The sequence below is a fragment of the Scyliorhinus canicula genome, chromosome 10 (assembly GCF_902713615.1).
Source record: "Scyliorhinus canicula chromosome 10, sScyCan1.1, whole genome shotgun sequence".
Taxonomy (NCBI): Eukaryota; Metazoa; Chordata; class Chondrichthyes; order Carcharhiniformes; family Scyliorhinidae; genus Scyliorhinus; species Scyliorhinus canicula.
The window spans coordinates 168,502,875-168,529,517 of NC_052155.1; the positions used below are offsets into that span (position 1 = coordinate 168,502,875).

At 47.8% G+C, this 26,643-nt stretch overlaps 1 protein-coding gene and 1 long non-coding RNA gene across 3 annotated transcripts in view; one reads left to right on the forward strand and one right to left on the reverse strand.

The window, feature by feature from the left end:
* LOC119972756 (coiled-coil domain-containing protein 102A-like) overlaps nt 1-26,643 on the reverse strand; it is a 568,320-nt gene that overhangs the window by 262,109 nt on the left and 279,568 nt on the right. The gene's annotated exons all lie outside the window — the stretch shown is intronic.
* Nucleotides 1-26,643, forward strand: part of LOC119972757 — a 90,170-nt gene that overhangs the window by 1,402 nt on the left and 62,125 nt on the right. Inside the window, exon 2 of the long non-coding RNA XR_005462148.1 lies at nt 14,946-15,025. This is a non-coding gene — a long non-coding RNA (uncharacterized LOC119972757). The remainder of the gene's footprint in view (nt 1-14,945; nt 15,026-26,643) is intronic.

Below are 26,643 nucleotides of genomic sequence, written 5' to 3' on the forward strand. Positions count from 1 at the left end.
TTTACACGTCGCATCTGAAAAATCATCGTCAATACCAAACATTAATGGATGGTAGATACCATACAAAGTTACCATTTTGTCATTTTCTGAAGCTCTTGCCCTTTCTGTGCTCCTTTCTTGACTTTTGTGCCTCTTCTCCTGAAGGTGATCATTTATTTTTGAATATGGCTTCACGAGACTAGCAGCCCCAGTGCCTTTATCGAGTGATTAATCTATATTTGCAGGTTTTGGGTGTGAATTTGAGCATGAGGAGAAAGATACTTACTGCGGAATTTACTCCTACGAAAAGCAGTGGCTGTTTAGCACAGGGCTAAATCGCTGGCTTTGAAAGCAGACCAAGGCAGGCCAGCAGCACAGTTCAATTCCTGTAACAGCCTCCCCGAACAGGTGCCGGAATGTGGCGACTAGGGGCTTTTCACAGTAACTTCATTTGAAGCCTACTTGTGACAATAAGCAATTTTCATTTCATTTCATATTCTGGGTCAACGAATCAATTTCAATGGGACGTCAATAGATTTTTGCGAGCCATTCATATGCAGACCCCCAGTTACGATCAACCATGATCTCATTCAACTCAAAAGGCTTCACAACTCTGACTTCACTTACCACTTTGATGCCTTTAAATAAATGCATGGCTATTGTTTTTTGATAATGTCCGTTAAAATTCCATGCCAACCACTACTTTTTTCCCACTAGTGTTTCGGCAAGTATATCTCATTAAATCTTTCTTGTCATACTGGCGGTATGGTGGCACAATGGTTAGCACTGTAGCCTCTCAGTGCCAGGGATCCGGATTCAATTCCAACCTTGGATGACTGCATGAGGTTTGTATGTTCTCCCCGTGTCTGCGGAATGTTTCCCAGGTGCCCCAGTTTCCTCCCGCAGTTCAAAGATGTGCAGGTTAGATGGATTGGCCACGCTACATTGCCCTTTAGTTTCCAAGGATGTGCAGGTTAGGTGGAGTTAAGGGGGTAGGGCAGGGGAATGGGCGTATGGCCTAGGTGAGTGCTCTTTCAGAGGGTCGTGCAGACTCTCCGAATGGCCTCCTTCTGCAATGTATGAATTATATACCAATCAGGTTTGATGACTCCATAATGGGCATTATAGTCAGAAGATAGAATTGCAGTAAATAAATGACCTTGAATCATTGTCAGGCTTATTCAATCTAAAACAAGAATTAACTGATACTTTCCTCAGATGCCCTAATGCTACCATAGGGGAAAGGATTGTTTGGGACAGAAAATATTGGTGCTTGCATGGCTACAAAATAGCAATAGCAATTACTACTTCTGATAGTAATGTTATATTGCTTTGTGCAATATAAGTCACTCACTTGCTTCTTGCCAGGGTGATCTTTAATTCGATGTTGATTAACACTCGTATTCATCCAATTCGAGCAAGTACTTTATTGAGAAACGTTGACAAATTAACTGTGAGCTTGTTCCCTCTCCAATGCTTAAGCTAGATGTTACATGAACAAGATTAAATGAGAAATACTTATGATTAGCTACTCCTGCGCTGAGCTGTCTTTGTCTACCACTGGTCACTAGTCCCTGTCCTTACGAAGAAGCGGATCTTGGCTTGAGTCTGTCTTTTATACCCATCTATAGTGCTGCCCTCTAGTGATTTGTCTATCTGTTATGTCTATCCTTTGTGTCCATACAGATATGCAGATCGCTACAAGATGGACTTCGGTGAATTCATGATGACTCCCAATTTGAAGGGATAAGCTTGGCTGAAGTAGGCTGTAGGCCCAATAAATCTCAGCCTTTATATGAATCATTAAAGCAGGACTCAAACCATGTTGGCTTCCCAGGAGTGTTATGATCTCGGGAAACACCATTAACCTCTTTTCATTTTTTTTAAGAAACTGAAACCCAGCAAATTATTAAAAGAATGAAGCCACAGGTTCATGTTTTAAATTAAAGCATTACTCCACAAAAAATCAAAGTCCATGAATAATTACACTCTACCTGTGGTAGTCAGTTATGTTAAAGGTATTAAAAGTGTAATGAACACAGAGGCTTAAACTTTAAACTAAAACTCTTAACTCAACTTTCCTTCTATACCCATTTGGCCTACAACCCCAACCCCAGATACTTAGCAGAAATTAGAAGATTAACCACTTGGTTTGAGTCCTGCTTTAATGATTCATATAAAGGCTGAGATTTATTGGGCCTACAGCCTACTTCAGCCAAGCTTATCCCTTCAAATTGTATTCAACCATCCCACCATTGTATACTCCCCATTCAACACAGACGTTGCTAGCATCTTTAGCATAGCCCCTCAGGTGAGAACTCTCCTTGTGCTAGTATACTTTAACTCTGTAGTTTGCATATTAAACTCCCCCTCTCCCACTCTATATCTTCAGCACAGCTATCCGAGAGGTTGAACTCTGCTGAGTCCTTCAGTTAAACAGATTTCTAAAAGAAGTTATAGTCATCATTTCAACCGGATCCTACTTAGAACAAATGTTCCCACTAGCCAACTTGTTCCATACTATACCAAAACTCCAAACTGCTTGAATACAGAACCATGGACAGGCACCTACTCACCCCCATAATTAACTTCTGGTTTCCTTTTTTTTTGACCGTTTAATTCCCAGGCAAATTGGTCACATGATTGGCTACTGGAAGCTGCGCGCTTCATGAGGAATCATCTGGTCCTTAAAAGGATCATCACCCACCATCAAATATAGGTTTTTCCCCAAAGGCTTACGGGCCATTACGGTGGGTACTTCACCAATAACAGAGAGAGGCAAATATGAAATGTGATCAGTTTAGTCAGAGTGCTTTATTATCAAGTTACAAAAAAGTGATTTTGTGTCAATATTACCCGCTGCCAAAGTTAAGTAATTGAAACAAATGAGCTGAACACGAACCAATGGCCATGGATTAAAAGTAGCAACTGCTAAAGTTTGCTCTAAATTAGGGATACATTTATCATTGTAGGCCTGTTAAAGCTACCAGTGGCATATTTTATTTTATTGTGCAACCTGTCTTCAAGTGTTGTGTAGCTGTACCTTTTGTGGCATGATATATTATGGTCTTGTACAGCATTGTCCTTTGCCAAGATTGTTACGTCGCCAGAAACACTCAGCCTTTTTTAAATTGTAGTCCTAGTTTAGGAGTGTTTGGTCACAAATTTAATGAGTTTTGGTTGGTTCAAATTGAATTAAATGTCCTAACCTGAGACTGTATCTCCATCCCTGACAAAGATACACCTCACTGGTGTCATTTAAATCAGACTCATCATAGAAATCCTAGAATTTACAGTGCAGAAGGAGGTCATTCGGCCCACTGAGTCTGTACCAGCCCTTGGAAACCTAAGCCCATGCCTCCACCCTATGCCCGTCAACCAGTAACCCCACCTAACCTTTTTGGACACTAAGGGCAATTTAGCATGGCCAGTCCACCTAACCTGCACAGTTTTGGATTGTGGGAGGAAACCGGAGCACCCAGAAGAAACCTACGCAGACAAGGGGAGAACGTGCAGACTCCGCACAAACAGTGACCTAAGCCGGGAATTGAACCTGGGACCCTGGAGCTTGAAACAACAGTGCTAACCACTATGCTATCGTGCCACCCTGCATATGTCAAATTAATTTGAATACAGTAATCATGATAAAATATAGTTTAATCAGAAACTATTTCCAAGTACAACTCTGGTACAAATTCACAGAGACCTTGGTGGTACCTAGGTACAATTACAATTTATCCCTGGAAACACACTTCACCAATGCACACCATCCATTTTGGATAAGCGATAAACATTGGGCGGAATTCTCAGCTCCCGCGCGGCATCCGGAAGGCCGTCGTGAAGTCGGCCGAATTTCACGACGGCCTCGGAGGCCACTCCTCGCACCCTATTCACCCCCCCCCCACTAGGGGGCTAGGAGCGGCGCTCCATAAATCTTGGCCGCCGGGCCTTGACGCTTGCGTCAAAGCGGCACGCCAAGAATGACGCGACGGCAGTGCCTAAGTGACGTCAGCCACGCATGCGCAGGTTGGCCGGCTCCAACCCGCGCATGCGTGGCTGAAGTCACGACGGTTGACGGCTCCAACCCGCGCATGCGCGGTTGCCGTCTTCCCCTCCACTGCCCTGCAGGACGTGGCGGCTTGATCTTGCGGGGCGGCGGAGGGGAAAGAGTGGGGAAAGAGTGCGTCCCTTGGAGACTCCGGCCCGATGATCGGTGGGTACCGATCGCGGGCCAGTCCCCTCCCAAGCACGGCCGTGGTGCTCACTCCCCTCTCCGCCCCCCACAAGCCACAAACAAAGATTTGGCGCCATGTTCACGACGACAGCGACCAGATGTGGTTGCCGCCGTCGTAAACCGGTCGGGAACGTCAGGCCGCTCGGCCCATACGGGCCGGAGAATTGCCGGTCGCCGTGAAAAACGGCGAGCGGCGATTCATCCGAGCGGGGGGTGGGAGAATCGCGGGGGGTGCCAGGGCGGCGTGTCATGAGTCGCCCGGCCCTCCCACGATTCTCCCACCCGGCGTGGGGAGCAGAGAATCGCGCCCATTGGCTTCATTTTTAAAAAATGCCTATACTTACTATTCTAGGAAATAATTATTCGATAACATAAAACTGTTACTTTTTTTTTTAAATAAGTAAGTCTTTGCCGTTGCCATTTTCTTCAAGTGAAATTTTGCGTGTTGACTGGACTGACACAGAGATTTCCGTGTCGGAAATATGGTAAATTTAAAAAAAAACTCCCCACATCATTAACCTCCTGTTATCTGTAAGTGCAAGCAGCAGAGCAGTGAAGGCTAATAAAATATTTAAAACACACACTTATTGATTAAGATCAACCCGCAGGTTAACAGACTGTCACAATAGATTTGGTGCCGAAAACATCTAATGATTTGAAAACAACCTGAATAAAAATCCCACTGACAGGACACCTTGTCGCCAGAATATATCTTTAAGCCTTGACCATTCCCTGACCCAGAAATTCAATAATTAGGAAATGCTAACTTACAGATACAGGGTGTGGAGAATTAATCTTCTTGGATCTATATATCTGAGCATGTCTACCAAATATCGTTCATTGTGGTATGTTACAAATACAGCATGTGCAACCAGCAGTGATGGTATGCAACTGTGTTTGAACAGTCCCAATCTCGCTGATCTTTCTATTTGATAAGAAGGAAATCAAACTAGTATAAGTTAGAAATTGAATCGTGGAAATTGAGTTTAAACATTCTTTAGATTTAAAATAAATTATTAGATAAGTCATGTATTGCTGAATCCACAGGGAAAAAAGTAATCCTACTTTTTCCTCTGCTGTAGCCCCTGATCTGTTGGTAGTGAAGATAGTTTGGAGCACGAGCACCTCCCACAGTCCATGACTTCATGATCTAGTCACGGTGGTGGCGCTGTGGCACAGTGGTTAGCATTGCTGCCTCAAAGCGCCAGAGACCCGGGTTCAATTCCAGCCTCGGGTGACTGTCTGTGTGGAGTTTGCACTTTCTCCCTGACGCTAAGTGGGTTTTGTCAAGGTGGCTCCGATCTCCTCCTACTGTCCAAAGATTTGCAGGTGAGGTGGATTGGCCACCCTAAATTTGCCCTTTAATGTCCAAAAATGTTAAGGGATAATTGGGATAGAGTGGGGGAGTGGACTTGGGTGGGGTGCTCTTTCAGAGGGTCGGTGCAGGTTTGATGGGCTGAATGGCCTCCTTCTGCGCTGTAGGGATTCTATGATTCTAATGGTCCAAGTCTCACTGGTTTTCCTCTCCTCACAAGAGGAGCACTTTCAAATTACAAAATGCTCCATTCTAGTCATCCAGCTAGCGAGAAGAGAGTTCTTGGGAGAACTACAGAGAGCAAACTTGGATTAATTCATAGCATTCTCACTTCCAAGGCAAATGTTCTTGGATCCGAATCCCATTCCAACACTTGAATATATCTACAAGCTGACACTTCAGTGCAGTGCTGAGAGAATAGCGCATTGTCAGAAGGCTGCCTTTCAGATGACAACTGACACCCCGACAGTTCAAGCAGATGTGAAAGGTCCCAAGGTAGCTATTGAAGATGGATGAGTTATGTTCACCAATGTACCTTCCAAGAGCAAATCACTAAAACTAAATTTATTAGCCATTTCCTACTGCTTGCAGGAGCCCCGTGGGGCTGCATATTTTCTGATGGAACAACACTTGAAGGAACTTCAAAAGTAATTAATTGCCAATAAAGTGTTTTGGAACATCTTAATGATAACATGGCACGGGGCTATTGCAAATTCGTTCTCACTAAATGGAAATTTGAACCTGCGGGTTGGAGCCCCATTTTCAACTATTGGGCGACTGGCGAGTCCTAGAGGCTTATGTGTGGACCAGATTAACACTAAAAGAACAGTCCCTGTTCTGGCTGAGGTATCTGAAATAATGGTGATGTGGTTTGCTGAACAATAGCTGAGGACCTGCCTTTGGACAAAGAAGTGAAGAAGTAAAATCTTATATCACAGTGGAGGTCAGCTCCTCAAGTACTCTGAAATTCAATTTTACTCAAATGTAGGATTTCCTTTCTGATATCATGACCTCCGCAAAGAATTCTGGGAATCTTTTTGGCTCTTTGGCATAACATTGGCAATAGCTATTACAAGGTTTCATTTATATTGGAAAGGAATGTTCGCTTTTTGTACAGAATGTTGTAAGACACCCGTATCTGATGCCAACAATGGGGTTTATAGCACTCTTGAACTTCATAATTATTCATCAGTTTTGTCACGGTTCGGCTGACGGCGCAACAAAAGTCATCCAGTGTGACATTAAAAAGCTCCTGGCAAAAAATAATAAGATGTAATGTGTTCACGGGGTGCAGCTTCATGTGTATTCCTCTGCACAACATTATCATTTCACCCATAGAAATAAGTACAACCCAAGGCTGTTTACTAAACAAATTCTGCAAAGACAAATTTAAAAATGACACGTGTTTTACCCCTGCGTGTTCAATAAATCCGCTTGTTGTGGAGGAGGTAAGAGTCACCGTGCACACAGCAACATCGCAAGCATCTGACACAAATGGAAGTAATTTTACCCCTCCGAAAACCGGCTGAGTTGGGTTGGAAAGTCGAAATTTAGCAAAGTTTCAAACGACACCTAGCTCGCCTCGAACCTGCCTACTTATTGGTTTCAATGGAAATAGACCAGCCGGACAAGACGAGGGAGAGGATGTTGGTGACCCATTTGCTGGGGGGAAAAATATGCTTCCAGTTCTTCCATTCGTAACTTCTGGTCCTGCTCGAAACGCCTAGCTCAGTAAATATTGAAGCCAGTGATGCATTTCCAATAAAAGTGTTTGATGCATGCATACCTTCTCTATAATAATCATCCATGAAGGTATGCCTGAGCCAATTTCTCCACAGGCTAAGGTGGGGAGATACATTGCTCGACAAGAGGTTCAGCCGGCATCCTCACCCTTCTGATGTCACACATGACGTTCTGTTCACATTTCTTTTTCCTAAAAAGGTTTGTTGCATGTGCAAAAGGCATCTTGTCCATAATTAGGGGCGACACAGTGGTTAGCACTGTTGCGTCACAGCACCATGGTCCCAGGTTCAGTTCCAGGCTTGGGTGACTGTGTGGAGTTTTCACTTTCTCCCCGTGTCTTTGTGGGTTTCCTCCGGGTGCTTCGGTTTCCTCCCACAGTCCAAAGATGTGCAAGTTAGGTGGATTGGCCATGATAAATTGCCCCTCAGTGTCCAAAAGGTTAGGTGGGGTTTATTGGGTTTCGGGGATAGGGTGGCGGCGTGGGCTTAAGTAGGATGCACTTTCCAAGGGCCAGTGCAGACTTGAATGGCCGAATAGCCTCCTTCTGCACTGTAAATTCTATGATTCTATCCTGATTAGGGTTTATCCAGGCTGGATGTCAGGGGGCATTTGTGCAACCTTGACATTCACTGGTGCAAAGGATCTCAGAATGACCTCAGGGGCTAACATTGTCAGATTTCATAACAGAGTGAATCACTGAGAGTGGACACGACATGACAGTAATTTCTATCCTTTTGATCCAAGGACCACACCCCAGAGGAGCCATGGATTAGTAACGAGGCAGTAACAAGGAACTTAAGCAAGGAGTCAGGAGGGCTGGAAGAGGTCATGAAAAGTCATTGGCAAATAGGGTTAAGGAAAATCCGAAGGCTTTTTACACGTACATAAAAAGCAAGAGGGTAGCCAGGGAAAGGGTTGGCCCACTGAAGGATAGGCAAGGGAATCTATGTTTGGAGCCAGAGGAAATTGGCGAGTTACTAAATGAATACTTTGCATCAATATTCACCAAAGAGAAGGAATGGGTGGATGTTGAGTCTGGCAAAGGGTGTGTAGATAGCCTGGGTCACATTGAGATCCAAAAAAGACGAGATGTTGGGCGTCTTGAAAAATATTAAGGTAGATACGTCCCCAGGGCCAGATGGGATCTACCCCAGAATACTGAAGGAGGCAAGAGAGGAAATTGCTGAGGCCTTGACAGAAATCTTTGGATCCTCACTGTCTTCAGGTGATGTCCCGGAGGACAGGAGAACAGCCAATGTTGTTCCTTTGTTTAAGAAGGGTAGCAAGGATAATCCAGGGAACTACAGGCCGGCGAGCCTTGCGTCAGTGGTAGGGAAATTACTGTGACAGGATCTACTCCCATTTGGAAGCAAATGGACATATTAGTGAGAGGCAGCATGGTTTTGTGAAGGGGAGGTCGTGTCTCACTAACTTGATAGAGTTTTTTGAAGAGGTCACAAAGATGATTGATGCAGGTAGGGCAGTGGATGTTGTCTATATGGACTTCAGTAAGGCCTTTGACAAGGTCCCTCGTGGTAGACTGGTACAAAACGTGAAGTCACACGGGATCAGGGGTGAGCTGGCAAGGTGGATACAGAACTGGCTAGGTCATAGAAGGAAGAGAGTAGCAATGGAAGGGTGCTTTTCTAATTGGAGGGCTGTGACTAGTGGTGTTCCGCAGGGATCAGTGCTGGGACCTTTGCTGTACAAAGTATATATAAATGATTTGGAGGAAAATGTAACTGGTCTGATTAGTAAGTTTGCAGACGACACAAAGGTAGGTGGAATTGCGGATCACGATGAGGACTGTCAGAGGATACAGCAGGATCTAGATCGTTTGGAGACTTGGATGGAGAGATGCCAGATGGAGTTTAATCCAGACAAATGTGAGGTAATGCATTTTGGAAGGTCTAATGCAGGTAGGGAATATACAGTGAATGGTAGAACCCTCAAGAGTATTGACAGTCAGAGAGATCTAGGTGTACAGGTCCACAGGTCACTGAAAGGGGCAACACACGTGGAGAAGGCATACGGGGCATTGAGTATAAGAATTGGCAAGTCATGTTGCAGCTGTATAGAACCTTAGTTAGGCCACACTTGGAGTATAGTATTCAATTCTGGTCGACACACTACCAGAAGGATGTGCAGGCTTTATAATAATAATAATAATAATAACCTTTTATTGTCACAAGTATGAAGTTACTGTGAAAAGCCCCTAGTCGCCACATTCCGGAGCCTGCTCAGGTAAGCTGGTACGGGAATTGAACCCACGCTGCTGGCCTTGTTCTACATCACAAACCATCAGTCTAGCTCACTGAGCTAAACCAGCACTTATAGAAAGGGTGCAGAAGAGATTTACCAGGATGTTGCCTGGTATGGAGGGCATTAGCTATGAGGAGCGGTTGAATAAACTCGGTTTGTTCTCACTGGAATGAAGGAGGTTGAAGGGCGTCCTGATAGAGGTCTACAAAATTATGAGGGGCATAGACAGAGTGGATAGTCAGAGGCTTTGCCCCAGGGTAGAGGGGTCAATTACTAGGGGGCATAGGTTTAAGGTGCGAGGGGCAAGGTTTAGAGGAGATCTACGAGGCATGTTTTTTACACAGAGGGTAGTGGGTGTCTGGAACTCGCTGCCGGAGGAGGTGGTGGAAGCAGGGACGATAGTGACATTTAAGGGGCATCTTGACAAATACATGAATAGGATGGGAATAGAGGGACACGGACCCAGGAAGTGTAGAAGATTTTAGTTTAGGCGGGCAGCATGGTCGGCACGGGCTTGGAGGGCCGAAGGGCCTGTTCCTGTGCTGTACTTTTCTTTGTTCTTTGTTCTTTGTTTGCTATTGTGACTGATGAGAACCTTCCTCCTCTCTCTTTAAAAAACAGACACAACAGCTACATTTTTAACGTTATAATAATTACCTCTACATTGCTCTGCCTTGATGTAAAGAGGAAAACATTGTCAAAAAAAGTTCTTTTTTTAAAAAAAGAAAACATCATTCAGCTGTCAAGTCTATAATTTGATTCACACTGATAAATAACTGGAAGCAAGTGCCTCCATCTGTCACTTAAAGTAGGAAGGGTTACATCAGAGAGAACTAAACTCAATAAGCGACAAGATACATCTTTATTTATTTACATGTTTAATGTCTACGAGAGGGATGTTCAATAGGGCAGCGCGGTAACACAGTGGTTAGCACAATTGCTTCACAACTCCGGCGTCCCTGGTTCGATGTTCGGCTTGGGTCACTGTCTTTGCGGACTCTGCACGTTCTGCCCGTGTCCGCGTGGGCTTCCTCCGAGTGCAGGTTAGGTGGATTGGTCATGATAAATTGCTCTTAGTGTCCAAAAAGGTTACGTGGGGTTACTGGGTTACGGGGAGGTGTGGGATTAAGCAGGGTGCTCTTTCCAAGGGCTGGTGCAGACTCGATGGGCTGAATGACCTCATTCTGCCCTGTAAATTCTATGTAATTTCTATGAATAGAATTATAAAGATAGAGCATGTCAAAAGTAAATCAGATAATGATTTCTGTTCAGATTATGTCAGATTATGCAGTCTCTTCTAGAGTAAGGAGACTAAACGCAGACTGGGGGAATCGCTTTGCGGGTCACCTTCACTCAGTGTGTAACCATGGCCCCAACCTTCCTGTTACTCGCCATTTTAACTCAACATCTTGCTCTCATGGTCACATGTCTATCCTAGGCCTGCTGCAATGCTGTAATAAAGCCTAGCGCAAGCTGGAGGAGCAGCGCATCATCTTCCGGTTGGGCACATTGCAGCCCGCAGGGACTGAACGTTGGGTTTGGCAGCTTTAGATTGTGACCTTCCTCCTCCATCTTAAACCCCTTTTTAAAAATATCCCATATATTTATTGCCTCAATGCAAACCCCCCACAACTCCCATCCTGCCATCTGTCTTGAAGTTGCTACTTTTCGTTGCAATCTCTCACAGCTGTAACACGTTCTCCCGCCCTTCAGTTCTGATGAAGAGCCTAAGGACTCTAAGCATTAAGTCTGCTTTCTCTCCTTACAGATGCTGCCAGACCTGCTGAGTTTTTCCAGCATCCTCTGTTCTTGTTTCAAAAGAAAATCTGATAGGGCTGAAGAAAGATTGGAGGGATTGTCAATGGAAAACCTGTTTTGATTCATGGAAAGTATAATAATAACCTTTTATTGTCACAAGTATGAAGTTACAGTGAAAAGCCCCGAGTCGCCACATTGCGGCGCCTGTTCGGGTAAGCTGGTACGGGAATTGAATCCACGCTGCTGGCCTTGTTCTGCAGCGCAAACCAGTTGTCTAGACAACTGAGCTAAACCATCCTTTTAGTATCGACCGTGGGTGGAATTCTCCTAGGTCTCCACTGGCGGGTTAAAGGGCAGGCAGAGGGAAGAATTCGGTAGGAGCCCCAAGATATTGGTTTTGCACCAGTATGAATTTACAGCGGGATCCTCTGTTGGTGCCCACCATAGTGGATCGGGAAACACGCTGCAGAACGGTGTGAAACTCACCTGCATCCTGCTAATGAAATGTGGATGAAGGAAATACATCTGGAATGATGTGGCACGCAGATTTCAGGACTCATCTGGATAATGCCTGGACCTGCATCCAGAGTTTAGGATGGACGTCGCCAGCAACTCTGGACCCTGGAACACCACACAGCATTGGGTCGACAGGGGGGGGGGGGGGGGGGGGGGGGGGAGAGGGGGGGGGGGGGGGGGGACCTATAGGTGGAATTTTGAAATCCGGTGTCCTGGAGGGGGTCCATCTTCCAGCCTCAGAATGTTCCTGGAGTTCCATCATCTTTCTCAGGAAGTCCATCATTTGGTATCAGGGTGCTCACGGTGGACCTATCTTCGTTTTCAGGAGGACCACGTACTTTCTCACATAGTGGGTCAGCGATGTCGGATGCCTTTTTAAGACGGCGCCCAGATAGGAAGGCGGTCTATGCACCAACAGGTCATGGCATATGGTAGAAAACATCCAGATGCATAATTAATGAGGTCGGGGGCCGGATGATTTGGTGTGTTTTCCCACCGGCCTCGGCAGCGGGAAACGCTCCACGTTCCCATTCCCGCCGCAGGACCTATTCGTCAGATGGGAGAATCTGCCTTGTGTCACTCCATCAACATGGAGGGTTTCCTTCAGCAAATGAACTCCTGTAGTGCAGCTATTAACAAAATTTTGCTGAGGATAGCACGCGCAGTCATATCTCGTTTATATTTGTGGGGGATAGACTTGGCACAGAATAGTCCATCTTCATCCAGTCCTTTGGTATTTTAGCTGTATTGAGAAGCAAAAAGTGAATTTTCTCTGCTGTTTGATAAACAGTGCATCATTATTCCTTCACTGGGCAGGTACGACGTCTGTCAAACCCTGACTTTTGTTCAGGTCAAAAGGAGCTGTCTTTGGGATTTATGTGCTTTAACTTAAATTTGATGATTACCATGAGGTTGAATGATTTTAACCCCCAGACAAATCATAGCCCATCTATAGAGTTCAGATATGAAGCCAGCCTTGTGTTGCTGCATTCTTATGAGTTTTGAGTGTCAGATTCTGGACAGTTCTGTATTGTGCACTTGGACATCCTGTGTTGTTACCTGTGGAACTTGTTTTATTTAAGAGTCAGACAGACAGGTGAAAGAGGGAAAAATACAATAATCTTGGGTCTTGCGCGTGCAACTGCTACTGTCGATGAACTGGCAACAGACCATAAAGGGTCTGAGGCACTGCAAAAGATCTCAATCGCAGTCTTACTGAGATTAAGGGAGGCCGCTATAAGTCTGTCTTTCACCATGGTGGGCGTTTACAGACATTTCCTGGAGCCTACCACCATGTCATTCATGACAGCTCCGGGAAATGCCAGTAAGTGGGGAAGAATAGTGCCTTGGAGGGTAACAATAGAAAAATATTGGGTCAACAATCTCCTATGTGCCTTGGAAACAGAACTTAACATCATCATCAGGTGCAATCTGCTCAGGGTACCAAATTTAGAGTATTATACTTTACATCTGTCTACAAAATTATGAGGGGCCTAGACAGGGTGGATAGTCAGACTTTTTCCCAGGATAGAGGGGTCAATTATAAAGGGGCGTAGGTTTAAGGTGCAAAGGGCAAGGTTTAGAGGAGATGTACAAGGCAAATATTTGACACAGAGGGTAGTGGGTGCCTGGAACTCGCTGCCAGAGGAGGTGGTGGAAGCAGGGATGATAGTGACATTTAAGGGGCATCTTGACAAATACATGAATGGGATGGGAATCGGGGGATACGGACCCCGGAAGTGTAGAAGATTTTAGTTTAGACGGGCAGCATGGTCAGCGCAGGCTTGGAGGGACGAAGGGCCTGCAGTAAGATAACCTATTCTTACTGATGAAAAGGATTCTGTCAATGCATCAGGACAGGAAATAGCGGAGAAAATGGGTTACGTAAGAATAGGTGATCAGGAAGGATGAGCAATGGTGGCAGGGTTCAAAGCAGAAAAGCCATCCAGTCCAAGGGGGCCATGCTTTGTAGGTTACTGAGGGAAATAGGGGGCGGTATTTGAGGAGAATCTGGCCACAATCTTCTCATCCTCCAACCCCCAGAAGCCGAGTGTAGGCGACCATGGGGGCAAGTGAGTTCCGAGGTGGGCCTGATAGAAGACACATCTCCATTCTCTGGAACTTCATTCTAGTTGTTTTACAAGTTATTAGACTCTTCAGCTCTCATTTATCACATCTCCTCAACCCCCTCCATGGTCCCTCATACCCTCTATGCCAACTGAATGCCTACTCATACCCACAACCACCCACAGGCCCTCCATCAACACCCCCATGCCAACTCAATGCCAACTCTTGCCTCTCTCATAGTTCCCATGGCACCTCCCTAGTCACTCAGACAGTATAAAGCATGGACAAAGCTCAGGGGCCATATGGAGTTGAGAAAAAATAAACTTTGAAACATCTAATACAGCTCCAGGGACCTAGGTTCAATTCTGACCTTGGGTGACTGTGTGGAGTCTGCACTTTCTCCCCGTGTCTACATGGATTTCCTCCAGGTTCTCTGGCTTCCTCCCACAGTCCAAAGGTGTGCAGGTTAGGTGGATTGCCCTTGCTAAATTGACCCTTCGTGTCCAAAAGATTAAGTGGGGTTACTGGGTTACAGGGATAGAGTGGGGGCATGGGCCTAGATAGGGTGCTCTTTTAGTGGGTTGCTGCAGACTTGATGGGTCAAACGGCCTCCTTCTCCACTGTAGTGAGTATATTCTATGATTCTTAAACTGACAGTCAAATGGTGAATTCAGAATCTTTTGCTGAGGTAACTGAAGCTTTTGAAACTCAGCCAAGTATTCATAATGACATAATAATAACCCTTGGGGAAATGCCAACAAAAAACCCTACTAAAACTACATGAATGCATGCTAATGTTTTTACTAACTTATAGTTGATGGCCTGTTAATCAAATCAGTCCAGCAGAGGTTAACTCCCATTAACATTTGCAGCCTATCTTTTCATAAAATCAGGACATTTATGAAACTTCAAATCATGGCCAACAAATCCTACCCACTCTTCATGAGCATTTACGTGTACTCCATCAATTTATGACTCCCACACTGCAGCTTGAGGCATTGCACCAGTCAAAATCGGGTGTATTTGAGTTCAACAACAAGACAAATGACCCTGCTCTGTTTTGGTTTTCAGGCTGTGAGATTTCACTATCTCTTTCCCCGGCTGGTAAAAATTGGATATATCAAATAAAGAAGATGGACTTCCTCATCTAGGTACGTTTTATAAGGTCCGTGGAGCCTTTCCAAATCCACCAAAATCCGCTCCTTTAATTTGGGGCGAAAGTAATTGGTATTTGAAAATTGCAGTTAATAAAAAAAAAGCCAGTGCAGGGTTGTTGAAGGCAAATAGTGTTTGTGTTATCTGATATAGGAACACAGAGATAGGTTTAAGGCAATGTAGTTGATATTGAGTACATGGACATTTTAACCACACTCTCGTCAATTACGTTTCTCCATGATTCCCTTTGGAATTTATCAGTGACTGTATAAAATCATTGAAACTGCAATGGTAGTGCTTTCCCAGTGACAAGAGAAAAAATAAACCAGTCTCCTTGTTCCTGATACTCTTAGCCATTGCTGGTAAACGTGCATCGCACAGATGTGAAGGGAAACATCGTTGACTTAGTCTATAAAGATCCCCGTTGTTATATAGCCCAGTAACGTTTATTGACTAGGATCACACATAAAGAGACTATGGTTTTCCGGTAAAGCCTACGGGTGGGAGGGAAAAACCGACGGACCAGCCAAAGGTCAGTTGACTTGGGCTGAGAATTTCCAGTCCCACAGCGGGTGGATCTGGAAAATCCCAATCAGAATATATGTTCTAGTGAGGCATGGGAAAATAGCTGGCGCCCAGAATAAAACTTGTCAGCGTTAGTCACCAACTTCAGATTAGGGGTGTAATGCTGAAGTGGTGACCGGGGTGTGATTCCTAATATAGAAACAAAAATCAAGCTGAGGTGTGCTATCACAGGAACATAGGAATAGGAAGATGCCATTCAGCCCGTCGAGCTTGCTCAGTCATTCATTTTGATCATCGCTGATTGGGCATTTCAATGCCTTTTACACTTTAACCACATGGCCCTTTATGTTATTGTGAATCAGAAATCTATCAATCTCTGCTTTAAACATACTCAATGACTGAGCTTCCACAGCCCTCTGGGGTAGATAATTCCAAACATTTACAACACTCTGTGTAAAGCAATTTCTCCTCATCTCACGGCACACATTCCTGCCTAGCTTTGTATCATCCACAAACGTGGAAATATTACATTTGGTCCCCACATCCAAATCATTGATATATATTATGAACAGTTAGAGCCCAAGTACTGGTCTTTGCAGTACCCCACTCGCCACACCCTGCCAATGCGAGAATGACCCATTTAGTCCTACCCGCTGCTTTCTGCCTCTTAACCAATCCTCAACCATTCCAGTACATTGCCGACGGTGGCATGTCCTTGTGAACGGATCAGTGTCCCTGTGCATAAGGAACCAAGAAGTGTTCAAATCACTTTGTTGTCTGATTTGGAGTCTTTTTTTTCTTCCGATGTTTGTGATAGTGATGTTGAATGGCATCTGTCCTGAAAGCCAGGTTGCCTGTTGGTAGTGCAGCACACGTGAATTAGGAAGATGCATCTTCCAGCCATGGTATGTACTGAGCTGAGCAGTAACAGTGTCTCTCATGGGCAGAGTTGTACCATGTCGTACCAGTCGTAGTTCCATTGGTGTAGTCTTTGTCGTTGGTACGCGTTGTGTCATTGTCTTATATATGGTATTCAGATGTCGTGATGTTGTGTTCGCTGCACTCAGTGCCGGCCCTAGGGTTGCTGGCGCCCCGGGCAAGCTGAACTCCAGCGCGCTTCGGGGGGGGGGCGGAGCCGGGGGGGGGGGGCCGGAGCCGGGGGGCGGAGCCGGGGGGGGGGGCGGAGCCGGGGGGGGGGGGTGGAGCCGGGGGGGGGGCCGAGGGGTGGGGGGCAGGGCCGAGGGGTGGGGGGGCGGGGCTGAGGGGGGGCGGGTCGGGCCGAGGCGGCGGCGGGGGGGGGGGGGGGGGGGGGGCGGGTCGGGCCGAGGCGGCGGGGGGGGGGTTGGGCCGAGGCGGCGGGGGGGGGGCAGGTCGGGCCGAGGCGGCGGGGGGGGGGGGGCGGGTCGGGCCGAGGCGGCGGCGGGGGGGACGGGTCGGGCCGAGGCGGCGGGGGGGGGCGGGTCGGGCCGAGGCGGCGGGGGGGGCGGGTCGGGCCGAGGCGGCGGCGGGGGGGGGGCGGGTCGGGCCGAGGCGGCGGGGGGGGGGGGGGGGGGTCGGGCCGAGGCGGCGGGGGGGGGGCGGGTTGGGCCGAGGCGGCGGGGGGGGGCGGGTCGGGCCGAGGCGGCGGGGGGGGGGGGCGGGTCGGGCCGAGGTGGCGGGCGGGGCCGAGGGGCGGTCGGGGGCTGACGGAGGGGGGGGGGCCGCCCTGGGGGAGGGTGGCCACCGCACATGCGCTGGTTGGCACCAGCCCAACTGCGCATGCGCGGGACCCGAGTCTTTGGCGCCCCCTAGCACATGGCGCCCCGGGCGACTGCCCGAGTTGCCGGTACCTTGGGCCGGCCCTGGCTGCACTCAAGGACCACACTCTGCGGTTCATACGAGTCCGTCACACAGTTACTCGTGTCAGTGTGCATTGTGGCATCTGCTGTCACCTTGAGCGTGCCGTCACTGAGTTTGCGGCACTCCCTGTCTGTTGTCAAGTCCAGCTTACTTGAATCAGCTTTGGCTTGTGGTTGCTCCCCATCTGGAGTCTGGTCTGTTTCACCTGAGTCAGTGTTGGTTTGTCGATGCTCCCCGTCTGGAGTCAAAACATTCAGGAATGCATTTGCTTGTGAAGAAGCTTGAGCGAGTGAGGTTGGAAGTATCGTGGTGTCACCGGAGTCACCAGTTGTCTCACAGTGATCGTCGAGTGCCTCTGTGCACACTAGCTGAGGTCTGTCACTTTGCACATCTTGCACGGGAAGTGGGGTGCTGTCGTCACTCGTCTCGCATACCGTGGGTAGAGCCTCAGTAACTGCTTGCTGTTCACTTGGGTTGGGTAAATTGTCAGAGTCTTCATCTGGTGGCGCAAACAATGTGGGTGGACCGTCATTGTCTCGCTGTTGTTTTGCACTGGAGCATGATAGACCATCATGGTCTTCTTGCTGTTTGCTTGAGCATGGCAGACATGCATCATCTGCTGCTAGTTGGCCAGAGGAGGTTGCTAGACCCTCATGGTCTTGTGCCTGCAAGGACTGCGCGTTGGAGTCTAGCGTTACTTCTATCGTGGAGTCTGTCCACGAGCTCGCCGCGGAGGCTGGTGACACTGGAGTCACGTCTTTTGTGTGCAAGGACTGCGCTCTGGAGTCTTGCGTTTCTTCTATCGTGGAGTCTGTCCATGAGCTCGCTGTGGAGGCGTGTGACACAGGAGTCACTTCCTGTTCGTGCAAGGACTGTACTCTGGAGTCTTGCGTTTCTGCAATCGTGGAGTCTGTCCACGAGCTCGCTGTGGAGGCTTGTGACACTGGAGTCATTTTTTGTTCAGACAAGGACTGCGGTTTGGAGTCTTGCGTGTCTTCTTTCGTAGCATCGGGAACCCTTAGCGGTGTGTGGACCACGGTTTGTGTGGCAGCAGACCGCTCTCTGTGGGCTTGTACCTTGGTTTCTGTCTCTTGGTTTCAGGCCGCAGCATCATCCTGCACTCACGAGTCGGGATGTCGTAGATGCTGGGCTGAAGATCCTCAAGTGCGAAGAACTCGTCTTCAGAGTCTTGAATTTACAACACGTCTAGTTGTGGTTCGGATTTGGTACTGGGGTAGCCTCCCAAGGTGAAAGGTTCATCTGAGTCGTAGTCTTCTAGGACCATATCATCACTGTTTGTGTCGGAGCTGGCATTGGGCTCGCGATGTCCAGAGAAGTAATAAAGGTCGGTGTGATTGTATTCAAGGACTGAATCATCTCTTTGGGCGGTGCTAACTGCTTGTTGCAGGGTACTGCGGAGGTTACTTTCAGCTACTGGTTGAATTTCAGGCATTGTGCTGTCATTCCAGGTGAAAGAATCTTGTTTTACGGCTTTAAGATTTTTTTTTTCGCGTTTTGTGACATTTCCCCTTTAAGTGGGCGTGGCTTGGGGGGTCTGACGTCATGACGCATGTGACATAGGTTGTAGGAAGCAACTGAGCATGCTCAGATCGCTGTTCCTTTACTGGGGGCCTTTTTCTCCACTGCGCATGTGCAGCACCTTTACCAAGATGGCTGCAATTCAAAACTGCCAATTTCTTCTGCAAGCCTACCTCATGGTGAGTTTTGCTGCTTCTTTTACCGTTTTTTTTGTGTTCTCCTCGCAGAATTCTTGGAATTTTTTCAGGACTGCCTGGAAATCGCTCTTGTTTTGCCCCTTTGAGTATTTGAAGATCTGGAAGATTTCAGCTGCTTCTGGATCCGCGATGGTGAGGAGAAGCTTTATTTTCTCTGCATCAGCCACGTCTTGAAGGCGGCTGCTACCAGGCAGATCTCGAATCTCTGCCTGAACCAACGCCAGTTTGCACTGAGATTGCCTTGGTACCTGAGCTGGTGTGGAATCGGAATCCCGAACATCTTGCCTGGCTGCTGTTGCTGGTTATCACTGTATTCTGAGTTGTAACTATATGGATTGAAACAGTCACTCCTGTAGTACCATGTCTTGTTATGCTCTAGGTGTAGCATAAGCGGCTTCCTTGTGGTGCACTCGACAAAGGAAGGATCAGATGTGGAGATAACTTCAACACGTTTATTAAACTATATACACTTCTATAACTTGGGTTCGACACTACTGTTAATCCTACTATAGCTCCTCAGACTGACTAACCAGACTGCTACAATCCACGTGATGGGAATGATATCGAATCAACCCTGTGTCTGTACTCACTGACTGTCTCCACTGGAAAGAGGCAGATCAAGTGTGTGGTGTCCTTTATATATGAGTTGGTGTAATGCCCTCCTGTGGTCGTGTCACCTCTGTGTGTATCGTGAATGTCCATTGGTCGTGTCCTATCTAACTGATCTATTGGTTGAGTGTGTGTGTGGTGTGTGTGATGTCTCTGGTGCTCCCTCTAGTGTCTAGCTAGTCTACATGTATTTACATTAACCCCTTGTGTATTTACAATGATGCACATCACCACACCTTTCTTTATCAGTTTCTTAGCCTTCCTTTGCTGTATTCTAAAAACCTCCCAATCCTCAGGTTTGCTCCTATTTCTGGCAACTTTATAAGCCTTTTAATCTTACACAGTCCTTGGGCTGGATTCTCCGCCGCGCCACATTTCTATTTCACCCCGCCGGTGGGATGCTCCGATATGCCAGCTGGTCAATGGGGTTACCCATTGTCGGGCAGCCCCACGCCGTCGGGAAACCTCCGGGATGCCGGCTGAATGGAGCATCCCACCGGCGGAGAATCCAGCCCCTTAACTTGCTTGGTCAGCCATGGTTGGCTGTCTTTTGGTGGTTTTTCATGTTGAAGGAATGTATAGTTGTTTGAAGACTGCCCATTGCTGAAACACAGCCATACCTTTCAATGTGTCATCCCAATCAATCTCTGTCAATTTGTACCTCATGCTTTCATAATTTTCTTTATTCAATTTTAACACTTTGGCTTCACACTGAACCTTCTCACTTTCAAATATAATGGGCGGGATTCTCCGGCCTCCCAGCCACGTGCTTCTCGGCAGCGGAACGTGACGCACTGTTCACTGGTGGCCGGATTCTCTGCTCCTGCCGCTGTCAATGGAAATTCCCATCGAGGCAACCCATACCACCGGGATATCCATGGCAGGGTTGCGACTGCTGGGGAATTCCGGCCGACGTAACATTCTATAATATCGTGTTCACTCTTCCGTAAAGGTTTTTTTGCAACTCGATTATTAATTGGCCCTTTTTAATTACGTGATCTGAGATCTAGTTGGCTCCTCAACATACTGCTCTCGAAACCTATCCCGAACACACTCCAGAAATCCGTCTCCCACAGCCTCCACCATTATGTTTGAAAGTGTTTAACCAGTCTATGTGCAGATTGAAGTCACCCATGATTACTGTATTGCCCGTGCTATATGCTTCTCTCATCTCCTGATTAATACCATGCCCGACATTACCATTACTATTAGGTGGCCTGTAAGTGACTGCAACTAATGTGCGCTACCCTTTGCTGTTTCTTAACTCCATGGGCCGAATGGCCTCCTTGCGCACTGTAGTTATTCTATGATTTTATGATTCTATGATTCTACGAACAAAGCCCTACCATCAATCACTGCGTTAAAAACATACCTAAATTATCATCCAGCATCAAAGTTTCCGATTCTAGAACAGGATACCCAATTAGCTTGCAACCCCTCTGACCTATCGTGAACGCCTTTTGAAATGTTCCCAAGCCACACAAATCCATGCGAGGCTGACTCAGTAGGGGGTTCACAACCCAAACCTTTATCCCGAGCCCCTGAAAATAACAGAGGGGACTTCCGTTGGCGGCCATGAAGGATTAGGTCGCACTTTTGGTGGCTCCCGCTCGAGTCAGACCTTTGGACCTTGTCCCCGATTTTTTTCTCGGATTTTACTCGGAAAATTGATGGTGGACGTAATTTGTGAGGAGGAATCCTACATCAGTGCATGGAGAGGCGGACCAGGAGTGAGAAGAAATAGGCGAACAGAGAAGGCCTGGGTTGAAGCAGCGTTCATGTGAAGAAAGTTTTTGCTTTTGGACTATATTTGTAATGCCTTCTGTATTGATCTTGGGGCTGCCGCATATTTGTGTGAGTCAAAGTTTGCATTTTACTGATGGAGGACGGAGGTGTGAATTTTCAATGTGGGGTTTTTTGCTTTTCTTTGTGTTTCTTTCGGTCAACTGACCTGGGATTGTTTTCTTTTGCATATGTGTGGGTGAGCGGGGGAGGGGGGGAAACAATAGGTGGGAAAATGTCTGGCTCCATGGCGGGGGCTACCAAGCTAGCTGGGCGGGCTGGCTAACGGAAGCGCAGTGGGGGGTGAGCAGATGTCATGCTTGTTGAAGGGGGCGGCTTGCATAGTGCTGTTATTGCGGGGGGGGGAACTGTTCTGCTGATGGTAGGGGGACTTTTGCTGGGGGACAAAAGGGAGGTCGGGGACTGAGGCTGCCTGGGGGCGGGCCTGCAGATGCGCAGGGCGCGAGCTGGAGACTGGGCCAAGAAAGGTGATGGCTGATTGGCGGAGGGTGGGGGCGAGGGCAAGAAGCCCTCCAGCAGGCTGATCACATGGAACATTAGAAGGCTAAATGGGCCGGTTAAGAGAGCACGCATGTTCACGCATTTGAGGGGATTGAAGGCGAACGTGGCAATGTTGCAGGAGACGCACCTTAGGGTAACCGATCAGATTAGATTAAGGAAGGGATGGGTCCGACAGGTATTTCACTCGGGGCTGGACTCTAGTACTAGAGGGGTCGTGATCCTGAATAATAAGCAAGTGTCATTCGAGGCAGGAAGAATAGTTGCGGATGTGGGAAGCCGATACATTATGGTTAGTGGGAAGCTGGAAGGGCTGCCGGTGGTGCTCGTGAATGTGTACGCGCCAAACTGGGATGATGTGGAGTTCATAAAGATGATGTTGGGGAAGATCCCGGACCTGGATTCGCATAAGTTGGTCATGGGAGGGGGAGGGACTTCAACATAGTCATAGTCATTGACCCAAGGCTAGACCGGTCGAGCTCAAGGACATGCAGGGTACCAGCAATGGCGAAGGAGCTAATGGGGTTCATGGAGCAGATGGGGGGTGGGGGGGGGGGGAGTGGACCCATGGAAATTTGGGGGGCCGAGAGTGAAGGAGTTCTTCTATTCACACATGCATAAAGTGTACTTGCGGATTGATGTTGTTATCCTGAACTCGGCTTTACTGACGGCGGTAGTGGACACTGAGTATTCAGCGATCACGATCTCGGATCATGCCCCGCACTGGGTGGATCTACAGGTGAGCAAGGAGTGTGGCCAACGTCCGCACTGGAGATTGGATGTCGGACTGTTAGTGGATGAGGAGGTGTGCGGGTGGGTGAGGAAATGTATCCAGAACTGTCTGGAAGTTAATGACACAGGGGAAGTCTCAGCTGCAATAGTCTGAGAGGAGCTGAAGGCGGAGGTCAGAGGGGAGCTGATCTCAATACCGGCCCATAGGGAGAAGGCAGACAGTGCAAAGACGCACCAACTGATAAAAGAGATATTGCAGGTCGACAGGAGTTATGTGGAGACCCCAGAGGCAGGGCTTTTAAGGGAACAGTGGAGGCTACAGGCGGAGTTTGGCTTGTTAACTACAGGGAAGGCTGTGGAGCAGCTGAGGAGGGCGAGGGGGGGAATTTATGAATATGGAGAGAAGGCCAGCAGAATGCTTGCACAGTAGCTTGGAAAGAGGGAGGCAGCCAGGGAGATCGGGAAAGTACGGGAAGGGATGGGAACTTGGTCGGAGATTCAGCAGGGGTTAATAAGACGTTTAAGGAGTTTTATAGCAGTCTGTATGAGTCGGAACCCCCAGCTGGGACGGAGGGGATAAGGCAATTCTTAGGGAGGCTGAGGTTCCCGAAGGTGGATGAAGGGTTGGTAGAAGGGCTGGAGGCCCCAAACGGAATGGGAGAAGTAGCAGAAGGGCTGAAGGCCATGCAGTCGGGTAAAGCCCCGGGACCGGACGGGTACCCAGTGGAGTTTTATAAAACGTTCTCTGGCATACTGGGGTCGCTGCTGATGAGGACATTTAATGAGGTAAGGGAGAGAAGGGGGATTCCCAGATGATGTCACAGGTCACGATCTCACGATCTCACTGATCTTGAAGCGGGAGAAGGACCCGGAGCTACGTGGGTCCTACAGACCTATCTCCTTATTAAATGTGGACGCCTGGCCAAAATCTTGTCCTCTAGAATTGAAGGCTGTGTTCTGGACGTGATTGGGGAGGACCAGACGGGATTTGTTAAGGGTAGACAGTTGGCGGCCAACGTAAGAAGGTTGCTGAATGTGATTATGATGCCCCCAGAGCGTAGGGACGTGGAGGTAGTGGTCGCAGAGAAGGCATTTGATTGGGTGGAATGGACCTATCTGTGGGAGGTGCTGGGGCGGTTTGGATTTGGTAGGGGCTTGATCGACTGGGTTAGGCTGCTGTATCAGGCTCCCGTGGCGAGTGTACAGACAAACAGGTCGACATCGGGATATTTTAGGCTGCACCGGGGGATGAGGCAGGGATATCCCATCTCCCCACTGCTGATTGCGCTGGCCATAGAGCCGCTGGCAATTGCGCTGAGAGACTCAAGGGCTGGAAGGGGCTGGTCCGAGGGGGAGTGGAACACAGAATCTCGCTTTACGCAGATGACCTGCTCCTGTATGTATCGGACCCAGCAGAGGGGATGGAAGAAATCATGAGGATTCTGGAGGAATTTGGCCGGTTTTCGGGTTATAAATTGAGATGTTCGCGATTCAGGCAAGGGGGCAGGAGAGGTGACTGGGGGAGCTGCCGTTTAGAGTGGTAGGGGGTAGCTTTCGGTACTTTGGCATCCAGGTGGCATGGGAATGGGAACGGCTACATAAGTTAAATTGGACCCGACTAATAGATCAAATGAAGGAAGATTTCCGAAGGTGAGACATGCTCCCGTTATCACTGGCTGGGAGGGTACAGGCATTGAAAATGACGGTCCTCCCAAGATTCCTGTTTGTGTTTCAGTGACCCCATTTTTATTCCACGGACCTTCTTTAAACGGGTCAATAAGATAATCACTGGCTTTGTATGGTCGAAGTGGGAGCGAGTAGAGGCGGCATCTTGTAAGGGCACCAGTTTGGGGGCGTTGGTAACTGCGCCTCTGCCGTTCCCGCCGGCACGGTACTCCACCAGCCCCGTGGTGGTGGCGGCCCTGATAGTCTGTGGGCAATGGAGGAAGCATGTGGGAACAGAGGGAGCATCGGTCTGGTCTGCAATAATCATCGGTTTGCCCCGGGGAGGCTGGATGGAGGGTTTCGGAGATGGCAAAGAGCAGGGATTGAGAGGTTGGGGGATCTGCTTATAGAGGGGAGCTTCCCCAGCCTGAGGAAGCTGGAGGAGAAATTTGAATTGACAGTGAAAATGAGTTTCGTTACCTGCAGGTGCGAGATTTCCTACACAGGCAGGTCTCAACCTTCCCACTCTTACCGCCTAGGGGGATACAGGACAGGGTAGTTTCCAGAATGTGGGTGGGAGAAGGGAGGGTTTCAGACATTTATAGAGAACTCATGGGGTCAGAGGAAATGCAGACCGAGGAGCTGAAACACACATGGGAAGAGGAGTTAGGAGGAGAGATAGAGGATGGTCTCTGGGTGGATGCGTTGAGTAGAATCAACGCGTCCGCAACATGTGCTAGGCTCAGCCTGATACAATTTAAGGTCGTTCACCGGGCTCATATGACAGTGGCCCGGACGAGCAGGTTCTTTGGGGTAGAAGACAGGTGCGCAAAATGTGCGGGAGGACCAACAAACCATGTCCATATGTTCTTGACATACCCAAAGCTGAGGGGATTCTGGCAGGGGTTTGCGGATCTCATGTCCAAGGTGTTAAAAACAAGAGAGGCACCGAGTCCAGAGGTGGCGATTTTCGGAGTGTCGGAAGATCCAGGAATCCAGGAGGAGAAAGAGGCAGACGTTCTGGCCTTTGCCTCCCTGGTAGCCCGGAGACGGATAATATCAATTTGGAGGGACTCAAAGCCCCCGAAGTCGGAGACATGGCTGGCTTTCTCTGTCTGGAGAAAATCAAGTTTGCACTGAGAGGGTCGATGTTAGGGTTCGTCCGCAGGTGGCAGCCGTTTGTCGAATTCTTTGGGGAAAATTAACCGTCAGCAGAGGGGGGGGGAGGGGGGGGGTTGGGGTTTAGTTTAGCTTACATTAGTGTGTAAGAAAGGTGGGACCTCTGAGGGAGGAAGACAGCCTTTGCACTATGTTTATATTTGTATGTGCACTGTTTCTTCTGTTATTGTTATAAAATCAAAAATACCTCAATAAAATGTTTATTTAAAAAAAAGAGAATAACAGAGGGAAGGCATGCGGTCAAGAATCCTGGAATTGTGACCCTCCCCCCGCTTCCTTTTGCCCTGCCCGATATGAGTTTCCCCCTCATCAGGACAGCAACATTTTGTTCTCAAATTCCGTTTCCCCCTCATATAAAACAAGAACCTTGCCTCGATCTGCACCTTCAGTTCCAAAGCCTGTGTAATTAGTTGTTTTCCAAAGTCAATGATTATAATTGGGACCATTCTTGCTGTGGTTCTGTCCATTATTCTGAAGTTGTTGGCCAGTTTTAGCTGGTTTTCCCATGTTGGCTTATATAATGGAGATTAGCAGCCAACCATCACACATCACTGCCCCGACCTAAAATCAGATTGCTTGGCCGAGATGGACTATGTCTCCTGAGGGAGACCAAAAAGATGAAAACAATTAATGCCAAATCAATTTTAAAAGCTATTTCCATTGTGGTTAAAAGATTGATAACATCAATCCAGAATATATTATCTAACCCTCTCATGCCCCTTGAGGTCAGGTGCGAAAAACGATATTGTATTGGACAGTATAGGATATCAGATGGGGTTCATCATATCACCATTAGGGAGATTATATGGATTGAAAAGGGGAAAAATTCTAAATAGCAGTGTTTTAATAGTCACTGGTTTACACATGAATGTAAACGCTAGCAATTTTCCCTCCGAATTTGAAAGGCCAAGTATTTTGTGATGAATGCATTTAAATAATTCATCCCACTTGTATTGATCAGCCAGTAATGAATGTTACCCACAACACAATGTTCTCGAATCAGCAGCAATATTAGATGGGGTTTTTAG